Consider the following 16,774-nt stretch of genomic DNA (forward strand, 5'->3'; position numbering starts at 1 on the left):
GCAAGGCACAGAACGAGAAAAAAGACCGGGTCATACACTGAGAGACAATCAGACAAATGAGTATGCAAACACACCAGGGGTCAGACACACAGCCATGAATTAATGTATCACTGACAGGGAACTCAGACAGGAGCGGGTAAATATCGCCCTCCCCAAACCAAAAGGAGGCCAAAAAATTAACCATGAGAGGATGGGATAAAGAAATCCCATCCATAGCTATGACAGAAATCATCCTCCGTGACAAAGCAAGTGGCTAAGCATCTCCCTTTGCTCTTAGGATATTTACTCATGTAAGAGTGCTGCTCAAACTGTTGGGGTGCAGCTGTGGGACCCTATTTTCAGAGATGATGTCCTCCACCCAAGTCTCAAAAAGCTGAAAGGGTCTTCAGGAGAGATGGGTAGTCGAGCTAGGCTATCAGACGGTCACCTCTGTAGCTGTAGTGTCATCCTTCCTATGGTTCCATTCAGGGGTGGACAGGGGCGGAAATGATATTGGTGCAACTGCACACAGGCCAAGAAATAAGGGGACCCATTTCCACCTCCACAGTAGATGAAATTGTGCGTTATGATGAGTTATTGGGCTGATCATTAGCGTAAAGACAGAATATAACATTTCTCCACAACAGCACCTTTAACATAAGGCATACAGCTAGAACTAGCTTAACATTTCTATTACCTGTATGCCCATATTTATAGGTCATATACTTCTCGGGGGTGACAGATTCTCTTTAAAGCATAAACACACATATATTAATGCTTATCTATCTAATAGGATGACAACAGCTGTCCAGACCTGCATCCCACCACAACAACCACTCTGGAGTAATCCCCGGAGAATGAAATCTATCAAGATCCCTGCTGCAGACTTACAGCAGGAATCTGTGCAAGAATACTGAAAGCTCAGAGAATGTGAGAGGAGAGCTGCGGTGAGCTTACCTGCAGCTGTGCAGGACTTGAAGCAAATGACTACTGGGGAGTGGCCGGAGGCAGAGTCAGACGCCGAATAGAGGCGGTGACCGGCGATGCCGGAAAGTAGTTTGAACGTACCGAAGTCAAGCCAGGAGGTCGATGAGGTGCCAAAGGGTTAAACACAGAGAGTGGTCAGGACATAGCTAAATGTCAGAAAACCGGAGATAGCTGTACAGTACAAATGGGGCAGACTAGTGGGAAGTCAGAGGAAGCAAGCCAAAGGTCAGAGCCAGAATAGACAGTAAGCACAGAATCACAAGGCTAGGCACAGAACGAGAAAAAAGACCGGGTCATACACTGAGCAACAATCAGACAAAAGAGTATGCAAGCACACCAGGGGTCAGACACACAGCCATGAATTAATGTATCACTGACAGGGAACTCAGACAGGAGCGGGTAAATATAGCCCTCCCCAAACCAAAAGGAGGCCAAAAAATTAACCATGAGAGGATGGGATAAAGAAATCCCATCCATAGCTATGACAGAAATCATCCTCCGTGACAAAGCAAGTGGCTAAGCATCTCCCTTTGCTCTTAGGATATTTACTCATGTAAGAGTGCTGCTCAAACTGTTGGGGTACAGCTGTGGGACCCTATTTTCAGAGATGATGTCCTCCACCCAAGTCTCAAAAAGCTGAAAGGGTCTTCAGGAGAGATGGGTAGTCGAGCTAGGCTATCAGACGGTCACCTCTGTAGCTGTAGTGTCATCCTTCCTATGGTTCCATTCAGGGGTGGACAGGGGCGGAAATTATATTGGTGCAACTGCACACAGGCCAAGAAATAAGGCGACCCATTTCCACCTCCACAGTAGATGAAATTGTGCGTTATGATGAGTTATTGGGCTGATCATTAGCGTAAAGACAGAATATAACATTTCTCCCCAACAGCACCATTAACATAACGCATACAGTTAGAACTAGCTTAACATTTCTATTACCTGTATGCCCATATTTATAGGTCATATACGTCTCGGGGGTGACAGATTCTCCTTAAAGCATAAACACACATATATTAATTCTTATCTATCTAATAGGATGACAACAGCTGTCCAGACCTGCATCCCACCACAACAACCACTCTGGAGTAATCCCCGGAGAATGAAATCTATCAAGATCCCTGCTGCAGACTTACAGCCGGAATCTGTGCAAGAATAGTGGAAGCTCAAAGAGTGTGAGAGGAGAGCTGCAGTGAGCTTACCTGCAGCTGTGCAGGACTTGAAGCAAATGACTACCGGGGAATGGCCGGAGGCAGAGTCAGACGCCAAGTAGAGGCGGTGACCGGAGATGCCGGAAAGTAGTTTGAACGTACCGAAGTCAAGCCAGGAGGTCGGTGAGGTGCCAAAGGGTTAAACACAGAGAGTGGTCAGGACGTAGCTAAATGTCAGAAAACCGGAGATAGCTGTACAGTCCAAATGGGGTAGACTGGTGGTAAGTCAGAGGAAGCAAGCCAAAGGTCAGAGCCAGAATAGACAGTAAGCACAGAATCACAAGGCAAGGCACAGAACGAGAAAAAAGACCGGGTCATACACTGAGAGACAATCAGACATGAGTATGCAAACACACCAGGGGTCAGACACACAGCCATGAATTAATGTATCACTGACAGGGAACTCAGACAGGAGCGGGTAAATATCGCCCTCCCCAAACCAAAAGGAGGCCAAAAAATTAACCATGAGAGGATGGGATAAAGAAATCCCATCCATAGCTATGACAGAAATCATCCTCCGTGACAAAGCAAGTGGCTAAGCATCTTCCTTTGCTCTTAGGATATTTACTCATGTAAGAGTGCTGCTCAAACTGTTGGGGTGCAGCTGTGGGACCCTATTTTCAGAGATGATGTCCTCCACCCAAGTCTCAAAAAGCTGAAAGGGTCTTCAGGAGAGATGGGTAGTCGAGCTAGGCTATCAGACGGTCACCTCTGTAGCTGTAGTGTCATCCTTCCTATGGTTCCATTCAGGGGTGGACAGGGGCGGAAATGATATTGGTGCAACTGCACACAGGCCAAGAAATAAGGGGACCCATTTCCACCTCCACAGTAGATGAAATTGTGCGTTATGATGAGTTATTGGGCTGATCATTAGCGTAAAGACAGAATATAACATTTCTCCACAACAGCACCATTAACATAAGGCATACAGTTAGAACTAGCTTAACATTTCTATTACCTGTATGCCCATATTTATAGGTCATATACTTCTCGGGGGTGACAGATTCTCTTTAAAGCATAAACACACATATATTAATTCTTATCTATCTAATAGGATGACAACAGCTGTCCAGACCTGCATCCCACCACAACAACCACTCTGGAGTAATCCCCGGAGAATGAAATCTATCAAGATCCCTGCTGCAGACTTACAGCAGGAATCTGTGCAAGAATACTGAAAGCTCAGAGAATGTGAGAGGAGAGCTGCGGTGAGCTTACCTGCAGCTGTGCAGGACTTGAAGCAAATGACTACCGGGGAGTGGCCGGAGGCAGAGTCAGACGCCAAGTAGAGGCGGTGACCGGAGATGCCGGAAAGTAGTTTGAACGTACCGGAGTCAAGCCAGGAGGTCGGTGATGTGCCAAAGGGTTAAACACAGAGAGTGGTCAGGACGTAGCTAAATGTCAGAAAACCGGAGATAGCTGTACAGTACAAATGGGGCAGACTGGTGGGAAGTCAGAGGAAGCAAGCCAAAGGTCAGAGCCAGAATAGACAGTAAGCACAGAATCACAAGGCAAGGCACAGAACGAGAAAAAAGACCGGGTCATACACTGAGAGACAATCAGACAAATGAGTATGCAAACACACCAGGGGTCAGACACACAGCCATGAATTAATGTATCACTGACAGGGAACTCAGACAGGAGCGGGTAAATATCGCCCTCCCCAAACCAAAAGGGGGCCAAAAAATTAACCATGAGAGGATGGGATAAAGAAATCCCATCCATAGCTATGACAGAAATCATCCTCCGTGGCTAAGCATCTCCCTTTGCTCTTAGGATATTTACTCATGTAAGAGTGCTGCTCAAACTGTTGGGGTGCAGCTGTGGGACCCTATTTTCAGAGATGATGTCCTCCACCCAAGTCTCAAAAAGCTGAAAGGGTCTTCAGGAGAGATGGGTAGTCGAGCTAGGCTATCAGACGGTCACCTCTGTAGCTGTAGTGTCATCCTTCCTATGGTTCCATTCAGGGGTGGACAGGGGCGGAAATGATATTGGTGCAACTGCACACAGGCTAAGAAATAAGGGGACCCATTTCCACCTCCACAGTAGATGAAATTGTGCGTTATGATGAGTTATTGGGCTGATCATTAGCGTAAAGACAGAATATAACATTTCTCCACAACAGCACCATTAACATAAGGCATACAGTTAGAACTAGCTTAACATTTCTATTACCTGTATGCCCATATTTATAGGTCATATACTTCTCGGGGGTGACAGATTCTCTTTAAAGCATAAACACACATATATTAATTCTTATCTATCTAATAGGATGACAACAGCTGTCCAGACCTGCATCCCACCACAACAACCACTCTGGAGTAATCCCCGGAGAATGAAATCTATCAAGATCCCTGCTGCAGACTTACAGCCGGAATCTGTGCAAGAATAGTGGAAGCTCAAAGAGTGTGAGAAGAGAGCTGCGGTGAGCTTACCTGCAGCTGTGCAGGACTTGAAGCAAATGACTACCGGGGAGTGGCCGGAGGCAGAGTCAGACGCCAAGTAGAGGCGGTGACCGGAGATTCCGGAAAGTAGTTTGAACGTACCGAAGTCAAGCCAGGTGGTCGGTGAGGTGCCAAAGGGTTAAACACAGAGAGTGGTCAGGACGTAGCTAAATGTCAGAAAACCGGAGATAGCTGTACAGTACAAATGGGGCAGACTGGTGGGAAGTCAGAGGAAGCAAGCCAAAGGTCAGAGCCAGAATAGACAGTAAGCACAGAATCACAAGGCAAGGCACAGAACGAGAAAAAAGACCGGGTCATACACTGAGAGACAATCAGACAAATGAGTATGCAAACACACCAGGGGTCAGACACACAGCCATGAATTAATGTATCACTGACAGGGAACTCAGACAGGAGCGGGTAAATATAGCCCTCCCCAAACCAAAAGGAGGCCAAAAAATTAACCATAAGAGGATGGGATAAAGAAATCCCACCCATAGATATGACAGAAATCATCCTCCATGACAAAGCAAGTGGCTAAGCATCTCCCTTTGCTCTTAGGATATTTACTCATGTAAGAGTGCTGCTCAAACTGTTGGGGTGCAGCTGTGGGACCCTATTTTCAGAGATGATGTCCTCCACCCAAGTCTCAAAAAGCTGAAAGGGTCTTCAGGAGAGATGGGTAGTCGAGCTAGGCTATCAGACGGTCACCTCTGTAGCTGTAGTGTCATCCTTCCTATGGTTCCATTCAGGGGTGGACAGGGGCGGAAATGATATTGGTGCAACTGCACACAGGCCAAGAAATAAGGGGACCCATTTCCACCTCCACAGTAGATGAAATTGTGCGTTATGATGAGTTATTGGGCTGATCATTAGCGTAAAGACAGAATATAACATTTCTCCACAACAGCACCATTAACATAAGGCATACAGTTAGAACTAGCTTAACATTTCTATTACCTGTATGCCCATATTTATAAGTCATATACTTCTCGGGGGTGACAGATTCTCTTTAAAGCATAAACACACATATATTAATTCTTATCTATCTAATAGGATGACAACAGCTGTCCAGACCTGCATCCCACCACAACAACCACTCTAGAGTAATCCCCGGAGAATGAAATCTATCAAGATCCCTGCTGCAGACTTACAGCAGGAATCTGTGCAAGAATACTGAAAGCTCAGATAATGTGAGAGGAGAGCTGCGGTGAGCTTACCTGCAGCTGTGCAGGACTTGAAGCAAACGACTACCGGGGAGTGGCCGGAGGCAGAGTCAGACGCCGAATAGAGGCGGTGACCGGCGATGCCGGAAAGTAGTTTGAACGTACCGAAGTCAAGCCAGGAGGTGGATGAGGTGCCAAAGGGTTAAACACAGAGAGTGGTCAGGACGTAGATAAATGTCAGAAAACCGGAGATAGCTGTACAGTACAAATGGGGCAGACTGGTGGGAAGTCAGAGGAAGCAAGCCAAAGGTCAGAGCCAGAATAGACAGTAAGCACAGGATCACAAGGCAAGGCACAGAACGAGAAAAAAGACCGGGTCATACACTGAGAGACAATCAGACAAATGAGTATGCAAACACACCAGGGGTCAGACACACAGCCATGAATTAATGTATCACTGACAGGGAACTCAGACAGGAGCGGGTAAATATCGCCCTCCCCAAACCAAAAGGAGGCCAAAAAATTAACCATGAGAGGATGGGATAAAGAAATCCCATCCATAGCTATGACAGAAATCATCCTCCGTGACAAAGCAAGTGGCTAAGCATCTCCCTTTGCTCTTAGGATATTTACTCATGTAAGAGTGCTGCTCAAACTGTTGGGGTGCAGCTGTGGGACCCTATTTTCAGAGATGATGTCCTCCACCCAAGTCTCAAAAAGCTGAAAGGGTCTTCAGGAGAGATGGGTAGTCGAGCTAGGCTATCAGACGGTCACCTCTGTAGCTGTAGTGTCATCCTTCCTATGGTTCCATTCAGGGGTGGACAGGGGCGGAAATGATATTGGTGCAACTGCACACAGGCCAAGAAATAAGGGGACCCATTTCCACCTCCACAGTAGATGAAATTGTGCGTTATGATGAGTTATTGGGCTGATCATTAGCGTAAAGACAGAATATAACATTTCTCCACAACAGCACCTTTAACATAAGGCATACAGCTAGAACTAGCTTAACATTTCTATTACCTGTATGCCCATATTTATAGGTCATATACTTCTCGGGGGTGACAGATTCTCTTTAAAGCATAAACACACATATATTAATGCTTATCTATCTAATAGGATGACAACAGCTGTCCAGACCTGCATCCCACCACAACAACCACTCTGGAGTAATCCCCGGAGAATGAAATCTATCAAGATCCCTGCTGCAGACTTACAGCAGGAATCTGTGCAAGAATACTGAAAGCTCAGAGAATGTGAGAGGAGAGCTGCGGTGAGCTTACCTGCAGCTGTGCAGGACTTGAAGCAAATGACTACTGGGGAGTGGCCGGAGGCAGAGTCAGACGCCGAATAGAGGCGGTGACCGGCGATGCCGGAAAGTAGTTTGAACGTACCGAAGTCAAGCCAGGAGGTCGATGAGGTGCCAAAGGGTTAAACACAGAGAGTGGTCAGGACATAGCTAAATGTCAGAAAACCGGAGATAGCTGTACAGTACAAATGGGGCAGACTAGTGGGAAGTCAGAGGAAGCAAGCCAAAGGTCAGAGCCAGAATAGACAGTAAGCACAGAATCACAAGGCTAGGCACAGAACGAGAAAAAAGACCGGGTCATACACTGAGCAACAATCAGACAAAAGAGTATGCAAGCACACCAGGGGTCAGACACACAGCCATGAATTAATGTATCACTGACAGGGAACTCAGACAGGAGCGGGTAAATATAGCCCTCCCCAAACCAAAAGGAGGCCAAAAAATTAACCATGAGAGGATGGGATAAAGAAATCCCATCCATAGCTATGACAGAAATCATCCTCCGTGACAAAGCAAGTGGCTAAGCATCTCCCTTTGCTCTTAGGATATTTACTCATGTAAGAGTGCTGCTCAAACTGTTGGGGTACAGCTGTGGGACCCTATTTTCAGAGATGATGTCCTCCACCCAAGTCTCAAAAAGCTGAAAGGGTCTTCAGGAGAGATGGGTAGTCGAGCTAGGCTATCAGACGGTCACCTCTGTAGCTGTAGTGTCATCCTTCCTATGGTTCCATTCAGGGGTGGACAGGGGCGGAAATTATATTGGTGCAACTGCACACAGGCCAAGAAATAAGGCGACCCATTTCCACCTCCACAGTAGATGAAATTGTGCGTTATGATGAGTTATTGGGCTGATCATTAGCGTAAAGACAGAATATAACATTTCTCCCCAACAGCACCATTAACATAACGCATACAGTTAGAACTAGCTTAACATTTCTATTACCTGTATGCCCATATTTATAGGTCATATACGTCTCGGGGGTGACAGATTCTCCTTAAAGCATAAACACACATATATTAATTCTTATCTATCTAATAGGATGACAACAGCTGTCCAGACCTGCATCCCACCACAACAACCACTCTGGAGTAATCCCCGGAGAATGAAATCTATCAAGATCCCTGCTGCAGACTTACAGCCGGAATCTGTGCAAGAATAGTGGAAGCTCAAAGAGTGTGAGAGGAGAGCTGCAGTGAGCTTACCTGCAGCTGTGCAGGACTTGAAGCAAATGACTACCGGGGAATGGCCGGAGGCAGAGTCAGACGCCAAGTAGAGGCGGTGACCGGAGATGCCGGAAAGTAGTTTGAACGTACCGAAGTCAAGCCAGGAGGTCGGTGAGGTGCCAAAGGGTTAAACACAGAGAGTGGTCAGGACGTAGCTAAATGTCAGAAAACCGGAGATAGCTGTACAGTCCAAATGGGGTAGACTGGTGGTAAGTCAGAGGAAGCAAGCCAAAGGTCAGAGCCAGAATAGACAGTAAGCACAGAATCACAAGGCAAGGCACAGAACGAGAAAAAAGACCGGGTCATACACTGAGAGACAATCAGACATGAGTATGCAAACACACCAGGGGTCAGACACACAGCCATGAATTAATGTATCACTGACAGGGAACTCAGACAGGAGCGGGTAAATATCGCCCTCCCCAAACCAAAAGGAGGCCAAAAAATTAACCATGAGAGGATGGGATAAAGAAATCCCATCCATAGCTATGACAGAAATCATCCTCCGTGACAAAGCAAGTGGCTAAGCATCTTCCTTTGCTCTTAGGATATTTACTCATGTAAGAGTGCTGCTCAAACTGTTGGGGTGCAGCTGTGGGACCCTATTTTCAGAGATGATGTCCTCCACCCAAGTCTCAAAAAGCTGAAAGGGTCTTCAGGAGAGATGGGTAGTCGAGCTAGGCTATCAGACGGTCACCTCTGTAGCTGTAGTGTCATCCTTCCTATGGTTCCATTCAGGGGTGGACAGGGGTGGAAATGATATTGGTGCAACTGCACACAGGCCAAGAAATAAGGGGACCCATTTCCACCTCCACAGTAGATGAAATTGTACGTTATGATGAGTTATTGGGCTGATCATTAGCGTAAAGACAGAATATAACATTTCTCCACAAAAGCACCAATAACATAAGGCATACAGTTAGAACTAGCTTAACATTTCTATTACCTGTATGCCCATATTTATAGGTCATATACTTCTCGGGGGTGACAGATTCTCTTTAAAACATAAACACACATATATTAATTCTTATCTATCTAATAGGATGACAACAGCTGTCCAGACCTCCATCCCACCACAACAACCACTCTGGAGTAATCCCCGGAGAATGAAATCTATCAAGATCACTGCTGCAGACTTACAGCAGGAATCTGTGCAAGAATACTGAAAGCTCAGAGAATGTGAGAGGAGAGCTGCGGTGAGCTTACCTGCAGCTGTGCAGGACTTGAAACAAATGACTACCGGGGAGTGGCCGGAGGCAGAGTCAGACGCCGAATAGAGGCGGTGACCGGCGATGTCGGAAAGTAGTTTGAACGTACCGAAGTCAAGCCAGGAGGTCGATGAGGTGCCAAAGGGTTAAACACAGAGAGTGGTCAGGACGTAGCTAAATGTCAGAAAACCAGAGATAGCTGTACAGTACAAATGGGGCAGACTGGTGGGAAGTCAGAGGAAGCAAGCCAAAGGTCAGAGCCAGAATAGACAGTAAGCACAGAATCACAAGGCAAGGCACAGAACGAGAATAAAGACCGGGTCATACACTGAGCGACAATCAGACAAAAGAGTATGCAAGCACACCAGGGGTCAGACACACAGCCATGAATTAATGTATCACTGACAGGGAACTCAGACAGGAGCGGGTAAATATAGCCCTCCCCAAACCAAAAGGAGGCCAAAAAATTAACCATGAGAGCATGGGATAAAGAAATCCCATCCATAGCTATGACAGAAATCATCCTCCGTGACAAAGCAAGTGGCTAAGCATCTCCCTTTGCTCTTAGGATATTTACTCATGTAAGAGTGCTGCTCAAACTGTTGGGGTGCAGCTGTGGGACCCTATTTTCAGAGATGATGTCCTCCACCCAAGACTCAAAAAGCTGAAAGGGTCTTCAGGAGAGATGGGTAGTCGAGCTAGGCTATCAGACGGTCACCTCTGTAGCTGTAGTGTTATCCTTCCTATGGTTCCATTCAGGGGTGGACAGGGGCGGAAATGATATTGGTGCAACTGCACACAGGCCAAGAAATAAGGGGACCCATTTCCACCTCCACAGTAGATGAAATTGTGCGTTATGATGAGTTATTGGGCTGATCATTAGCGTAAAGACAGAATATAACATTTCTCCACAACAGCACCATTAACATAAGGCATACAGTTAGAACTAGCTTAACATTTCTATTACCTTTATGCCCATATTTATAGGTCATATACTTCTCGGGGGTGACAGATTCTCTTTAAAGCATAAACACACATATATTAATTCTTATCTATCTAATAGGATGACAACAGCTGTCCAGACCTGCATCCCACCACAACAACCACTCTGGAGTAATCCCCGGAGAATGAAATCTAACAGGTCAAGGAAATTCTTATCCTCTCTTGCTGACAACTTTATCTTCCAAAAGGTAAAGGAGAAAACAAGGGGAACTGCTACCTTGGATCTAATCCTTATAAACAGGGAGGAAATGGTTGAGGAGGTAAAAGTGGCTGGGACCCTAGGAGGTAGCGACCATGCTATTTTAGAATTTTGGATAACTAGAGGCGGAAGACCTGTGAAGACTCAGACGTCAAGGTTAGATTTCAGAAAGGCAGATTTTAAGGGATTCAGAAAGAGAATTGGAGGGATCCAATGGCTGGATATCCTTAAAGACAAAAATGTCCAGGAAGGATGGGAAATCTTGAAAAATGAAATTCTCAAAGCACAGTTGTTAACAATTCCGAAAAGAGGGAAGAATAGGAAGCATTTAAGGAAACCAGGATGGATGAACACAGAACTTAAGCACATGCTAAAAAGGAAGCAAAAAATGTTTATAAAATGGAAAGAAGGAGGCATATCTAAAGAAGAATATAATGCTGTCTGCAGAACCTGCAAGGCACAAATCAGATTATCTAAAGCTGAAAATGAATTGAGGCTTGCAAGAGATGTCAAAAGCAATAATAAAGGATTTTGGGGATATGTCAAAAGTAAAAGAAAAGTCAAAGATGCTATAGGATTTTTACAGGATGAAAATGATGAAATGGTAAGACAGGATGTTGAGAAGGCTGAACTTTTAAATTCCTATTTTGCATCTGTTTTCTCTCAGAAAGGAAATGTAACATCAACTGTTATTCACTGTCCTATTAAGGGAATAGAAGAATCCAGGATATCTATAAACAGAAAGATAGTGAGGAAACACTTAGCTAACCTAAATGTATTCAAGTCTCCAGGCCCAGATGAATTACACCCCAGAGTACTGAAGGAGATAGCAGAAGAAATTTTTGAACCCCTCTCCATAATCTTTGAAAATTCTTGGAGAACAGGAGAAGTGCCAGAAGACTGGAGAAGAGCAAATGTTGTTCCTATCTTCAAAAAGGGGAAGAAGGTGGACCCAGGCAACTATAGGCCGGTGAGTCTGACTTCTATACCAGGAAAGATCTTTGAACAAATTATTAAACAACATGTATGTCAATACCTGGATAAGAATGAAGTGATTAAACAGAGTCAGCATGGGTTTGTAACTAATAAGTCATGTCAGACTAATTTAATTTCCTTCTATGATGGTATTACTGATTGGGTGGATCAAAGAAATGCTGTAGATATAGTATATCTTGACTTCAGCAAAGCATTTGACAAAGTCTCTCATACAATCCTTATTGAAAAAATGACTAAGTATGGAATGGACAAGGCAACTGTTAGGTGGATTCATAACTGGCTTAGTGATCGGACCCAAAGAGTGGTCGTAAATGGCTGCACATCCAGTTGGAAGAATGTCTCAAGTGGGGTACCACAGGGCTCTGTCCTGGGCCCTGTATTGTTCAACATCTTTATCAACGATTTAGATGAAGGAATTGAGGGTAAACTGATTAAATTTGCTGATGACACAAAGCTAGGAGGGATAGCTAATACTAGAGAAGAGAGAGAGAGGATTCAAAAAGATTTAAATAAACTGGAGAAGTGGGCAGCAACTAACAGAATGGTTTTTAACAGGGAGAAATGCAAAGTACTACATCTGGGCAATAAAAATGAAAAAAGCATATATAGAATGGGAGGAATAGGGCTAAGTGACAGCACATGTGAAAAAGACTTGGGTATACTAATAGATCACAGACTGAATATGAGTCAACAGTGTGATGCAGCAGCAAAAAAGGCAAATGCAATTCTAGGATGTATTAACAGAAGCATACAGTCTAGATCACGTGAAGTAATTATTTCCCTCTACTCCTCTTTGGTCAGACCTCATCTGGAATATTGTGTCCAATTTTGGGCACCACATTTTAAAAAAGACATCAACAAACTGGAGCAAGTTCAGAAAAGAGCGACCAGAATGGTGACCGGTCTGCAAACCCTGTCTTATGAGGAAAGGTTGCAGGATTTGGGAATGTTTAGTTTGCAAAAGAGAAGACTGAGAGGAGACTTAATAGCTGTCTACAAATATCTAAAGGGCTGTCACATTGTAGAAGGATCAACTTTATTCTCATTTGCACAAGGAAAGACTAGAAGCAATGGGATGAAGCTGAATGGGAGGAGACACAGATTAGATATTAGAAAAAACTTTTTGACAGTTAGAGTGATCAATGAGTGGAACAGGCTGCCACGAGAAGTGGTGAGTTCTCCTTCAATGGAAGTCTTCAAACAGAGGCTGGACAGACATCTAACTGGGATGATTTAGCGAATCCTGCTTTGAGCAGGGGGTTGGACCAGATGGCCCAGGAGGTCCCTTCCAACTCTACGATTCTATGATTCTATGATTCTAAGATCCCTGCTGCAGACTTACAGCAGGAATCTGTGCAAGAATACTGAAAGCTCAGAGAATGTGAGAGGAGAGCTGCGGTGAGCTTACCTGCAGCTGTGCAGGACTTGAAGCAAATGACTACCGGGGAGTGGCCGGAGGCAGAGTCAGACGCCGAATAGAGGCGGTGACCGGCGATGCCGGAAAGTAGTTTGAACGTACCGAAGTCAAGCCAGGAGGTCGGTGAGGTGCCAAAGGGTTAAACACAGAGAGTGGTCAGGACGTAGCTAAATGTCAGAAAACCGGAGACAGCTGTACAGTACAAATGGGGCAGAGTGGTGGGAAGTCAGAGGAAGAAAGCCGAAGGTCAGAGCCAGAATAGACGGTAAGCACAGAGTCACAAGGCAAGGCACAGAACGAGAAAACAGACCGGGTCATACACTGAGAGACAATCAGACAAAAGGGTATGCAAGCACACCAGGGGGTCAGACACAAAGCCAAGAATGAAAGTATCACTGACAGGGAACTCAGACAGGAGCGGGTAAATATAGCCCTCCCCAAACCAACTGGAGGCCACAAAATTAACCCTGAGAGGACGGGATAAAGAAATCCCGTCCATAGCTATGACAGAAATCATCCTCAGTGACAAAGCAAGTGGCTACACATCTCCCTTTGCTCTTAGGATATTTACTCATCTAAGAGCGCTGCTCAAACTGTTGGGGTGCAGCTGTGGGACCCTATTTTCAGAGATGATGTCCTCCACCCAAGTCTCAAAAAGCTGAAAGGGTCTTAAGGAGAGATGGGTAGTTGAGCTAGGCTATCAGACGGTCACCTCTGTAGCTGTAGTGTCATCCTTCCTATGGTTCCATTCAGGGGTGGACAGGGGCAGAAATGTTATTGGTGCAACTGCACGTAGGCCAAGAGATAAGGGGACCCATTTCCACCTCCACAGTAGATGAAATTGCGCATTATGATGAGTTATTGGGCTGATCATTAGCGTAAAGACAGAATATAACATTTCTCCACAAAAGCACCATTAACATAAGGCATACAGTTAGGACTAGCTTAACATTTCTATTACCTGTATGCCCATATTAATAGGTCATATGCGTCTCAGGAGTAACAGATTCCCTTTAAAGCATTAACACTCATATATTAATTCTTATTTTTTCTAATAGGATGATGACGACAGCTGTCCAGACCTGCATCCCACCACAACAACAACTCTGGAGTAATCCCGGGAGAATGAAATCTATCAAGATCCCTGCTGCAGTATTACAGCAGAAATCTGTGCAAGAATACCGAGAGCTCTGAAAGTGTGAGAAGAGGGCTGCGTTGAGCTTACTTGCAGCAGAGCAGGTCCTGAAGCAAGTGACCACCGGTGAGTGAACGGAGGAGGAATCAGGCGCCGAGTAGCGGCAGTGACCGGCGATGCCAGAAATTAGATTGATCATGCAGAAGTCAAGCTAGGACGTCGGCGAGGTGCTAAAGGGTTAAACACAGAAAGTGGTCAGGACATAGCCAAATCTCAGAACACCGGAGATAGCTGTACTCTACAAATGGGGCAGACTGGTGAGAAGTCAGAGGAAGCAAGCCAAAGGTCAGAGCCAGAATAGACAGTAAGCATAGAGTCACAAGGCAAGGCACAGAACGAGAAAACAGACCAAGTCATACACTGAGAGACAATCAGACAAAAGAGTATGCAAGCACACCAGGGGTTCAGACACACAGCCAAGAATGAATGTATCATTGACAAGGGAACTCAGACAGGATCGGGTAAATATAGCCCTCCCCAAACCAAAAGGAGGCCACAAAATTGACCATGAGAGGACGGAATAAAGAAATCCCATCCATGGCTATAACAGAAATCATCCTCAGTGACAAAGCATGTGGCTTTGCATCTCCCTTTGCTCTTAGGATATTTACTCATCTAAGAGTGCTGCTCAAACTGTTGGGGTGCAGCTGTGGGACCCTATTTTCAGAGATGATGTCCTCCACCCAAGTCTCAAAAAGCTGAAAGGGTCTTCAGGAGAGATGGGTAGTCGAGCTAGGCTATCAGACGGTCACCTCTGTAGCTGTAGTGTCATCCTTCCTATGGTTCCATTCAGAGGTGGACAGGGGCAGAAATGATATTGTTGCAACTCCAGACAGGCCAAGAGGTAAGGGAAACCATTTCCAACTCCACCGTAGATGAAATTGTGCATTATGATGAGTTATTGGGCTGCAAAGGACTCATATACTGTTCTTGCATAGGGGTCCTCTTCTATCTGTGTAAGTCAGTGGCTCCAATGTATAGTTAATTTCCTGCAATGAGAATCACATCACATTAATAATTTCCAGGCAATCAAGCTCAATACAATCAATCCTATAACTACCACTATGGGGTTTAGCAAAGTTGAGATTACCGTATATACTCGAGTTTAAGCCGACACGAGTGTAAGCCGATGCACTTAATTTTGCCACGGAAAACTAGGTAAGCTTATTGACTTGAGTATAAGCCGGGTATGCAATGTCCCCTCATCCCTGTCCTGCTCTGTGTGGCTCTTTCCCCTCCTACTATGCACAGCTCGGCTCCCTGTCCCATCCTTCTATGCATTGCTCAGCTCCTTGTCCTTTCCCGTGCTCCCCTGTCCTCCTCCATGCTCCTCAGTGCTCCCCCGTCCTCCTCCGTTATCCCAGTCCTCTTCCATGCTCCCCCTCCTCCTCTGTGCTCCCCCATCCTCCTCCATGCTCCTCATTGCTTCCCGTCCATCTCAGTGCTCCCTCAGTACTCCTCTGTGCTCCCTTGTCCTCCTCAGTGCTTTTCGTTCTCCTCAGTACTTCATCCGTCGTCCTCCGTGCTCCTCTGTGCTTCCCATGTCCTCCTCAGTGTTTCTTCCGTCCTTCTCGATGCTTCCCTCTGTCTTCCTCTGTGCTCCTCAGTGATTCTCCTGTCCTCCTCAGTACTTCCCCTGTTCTCCTCCGTGCTCTTAAGTGCTTCCATGTCCTCTTCAGTGTTCCCCCGTCCTCCTCAGTGCTTCCCCCATCCTCCTCAGTGCTTCCTCTGTCCTCCTCAGTGCTTCCCCACCCTCCTTCTTGCTCCTCAGTGCTTCCCCTGTCTTCCTGAGTGCTTCCCCATCTTCCTCAGTGTTTCACCCATCTTGCTTAGTGTTTCACCCATCCTCCTCAGTGTTTCACCCGTCCTCCTCAGTGCTCCCCCCGTCCTCCTCAGTGCTCCCCCAGTCCTCCTCATTCGTGCTTCCCCCGTCCTCTGCCATCATACTCACCCTCCTTGTGTGCTCCCCTCATCCTCCTCAGTGCTCCCCCAGTCCTCCTCATCCATGCTTCCCCCCATCCTCCTCCGTCATACTCACCCTCCTTGTGCCATCGCTGAACGTCCCTGCATCCTCCGTTGTCCTGGGGCCGGCAGCTTCTTCCTGTGTTGAGTGGTCACATGGTACTGCTCATTAAGGTAATGAATTTGCCTCCACGCCTATGGGAGTGGAGTCGCGTCCATATTCATTACCTTAATGAGCGGTACCATGTGACCGCTCAACACGGGAAGAAGCTGCCTGCCCTGGTACAATGGAGGATGCAGGGACATTCAGCGATGGCATGAGGTGGGTGAGTTCGATGTCCCAGCCACTGGCTCCTGCTGCCGCTCCCCCTCCCCCGCTGGCTTTCTGCAAAATGACTTGCATATAAGCCAAGAGGGGGCATTTTCAGCACAAAAAATGTGCTGAAAATCTCAGCTTATACATGAGTATATACGGTAT

The 16,774-nt window shown here is 46.1% G+C and overlaps 1 long non-coding RNA gene across 1 annotated transcript in view; it reads left to right on the forward strand.

Moving 5' to 3' along the window:
- LOC141091830 (uncharacterized) overlaps nucleotides 1-16,531 on the forward strand; it is an 83,209-nt gene extending 66,678 nt beyond the window's left edge. Inside the window, exon 3 of the long non-coding RNA XR_012232597.1 lies at nucleotides 14,198-16,531. This is a non-coding gene — a long non-coding RNA (uncharacterized lncRNA). The remainder of the gene's footprint in view (nucleotides 1-14,197) is intronic.
- The last annotated feature ends 243 nt before the right edge of the window (nucleotides 16,532-16,774 follow it).

This window comes from Dendrobates tinctorius, unplaced genomic scaffold, assembly GCF_039654945.1.
Source record: "Dendrobates tinctorius isolate UK_male_01 unplaced genomic scaffold, ASM3965494v1 ptg000056l, whole genome shotgun sequence".
Classification (NCBI taxonomy): Eukaryota; Metazoa; Chordata; class Amphibia; order Anura; family Dendrobatidae; genus Dendrobates; species Dendrobates tinctorius.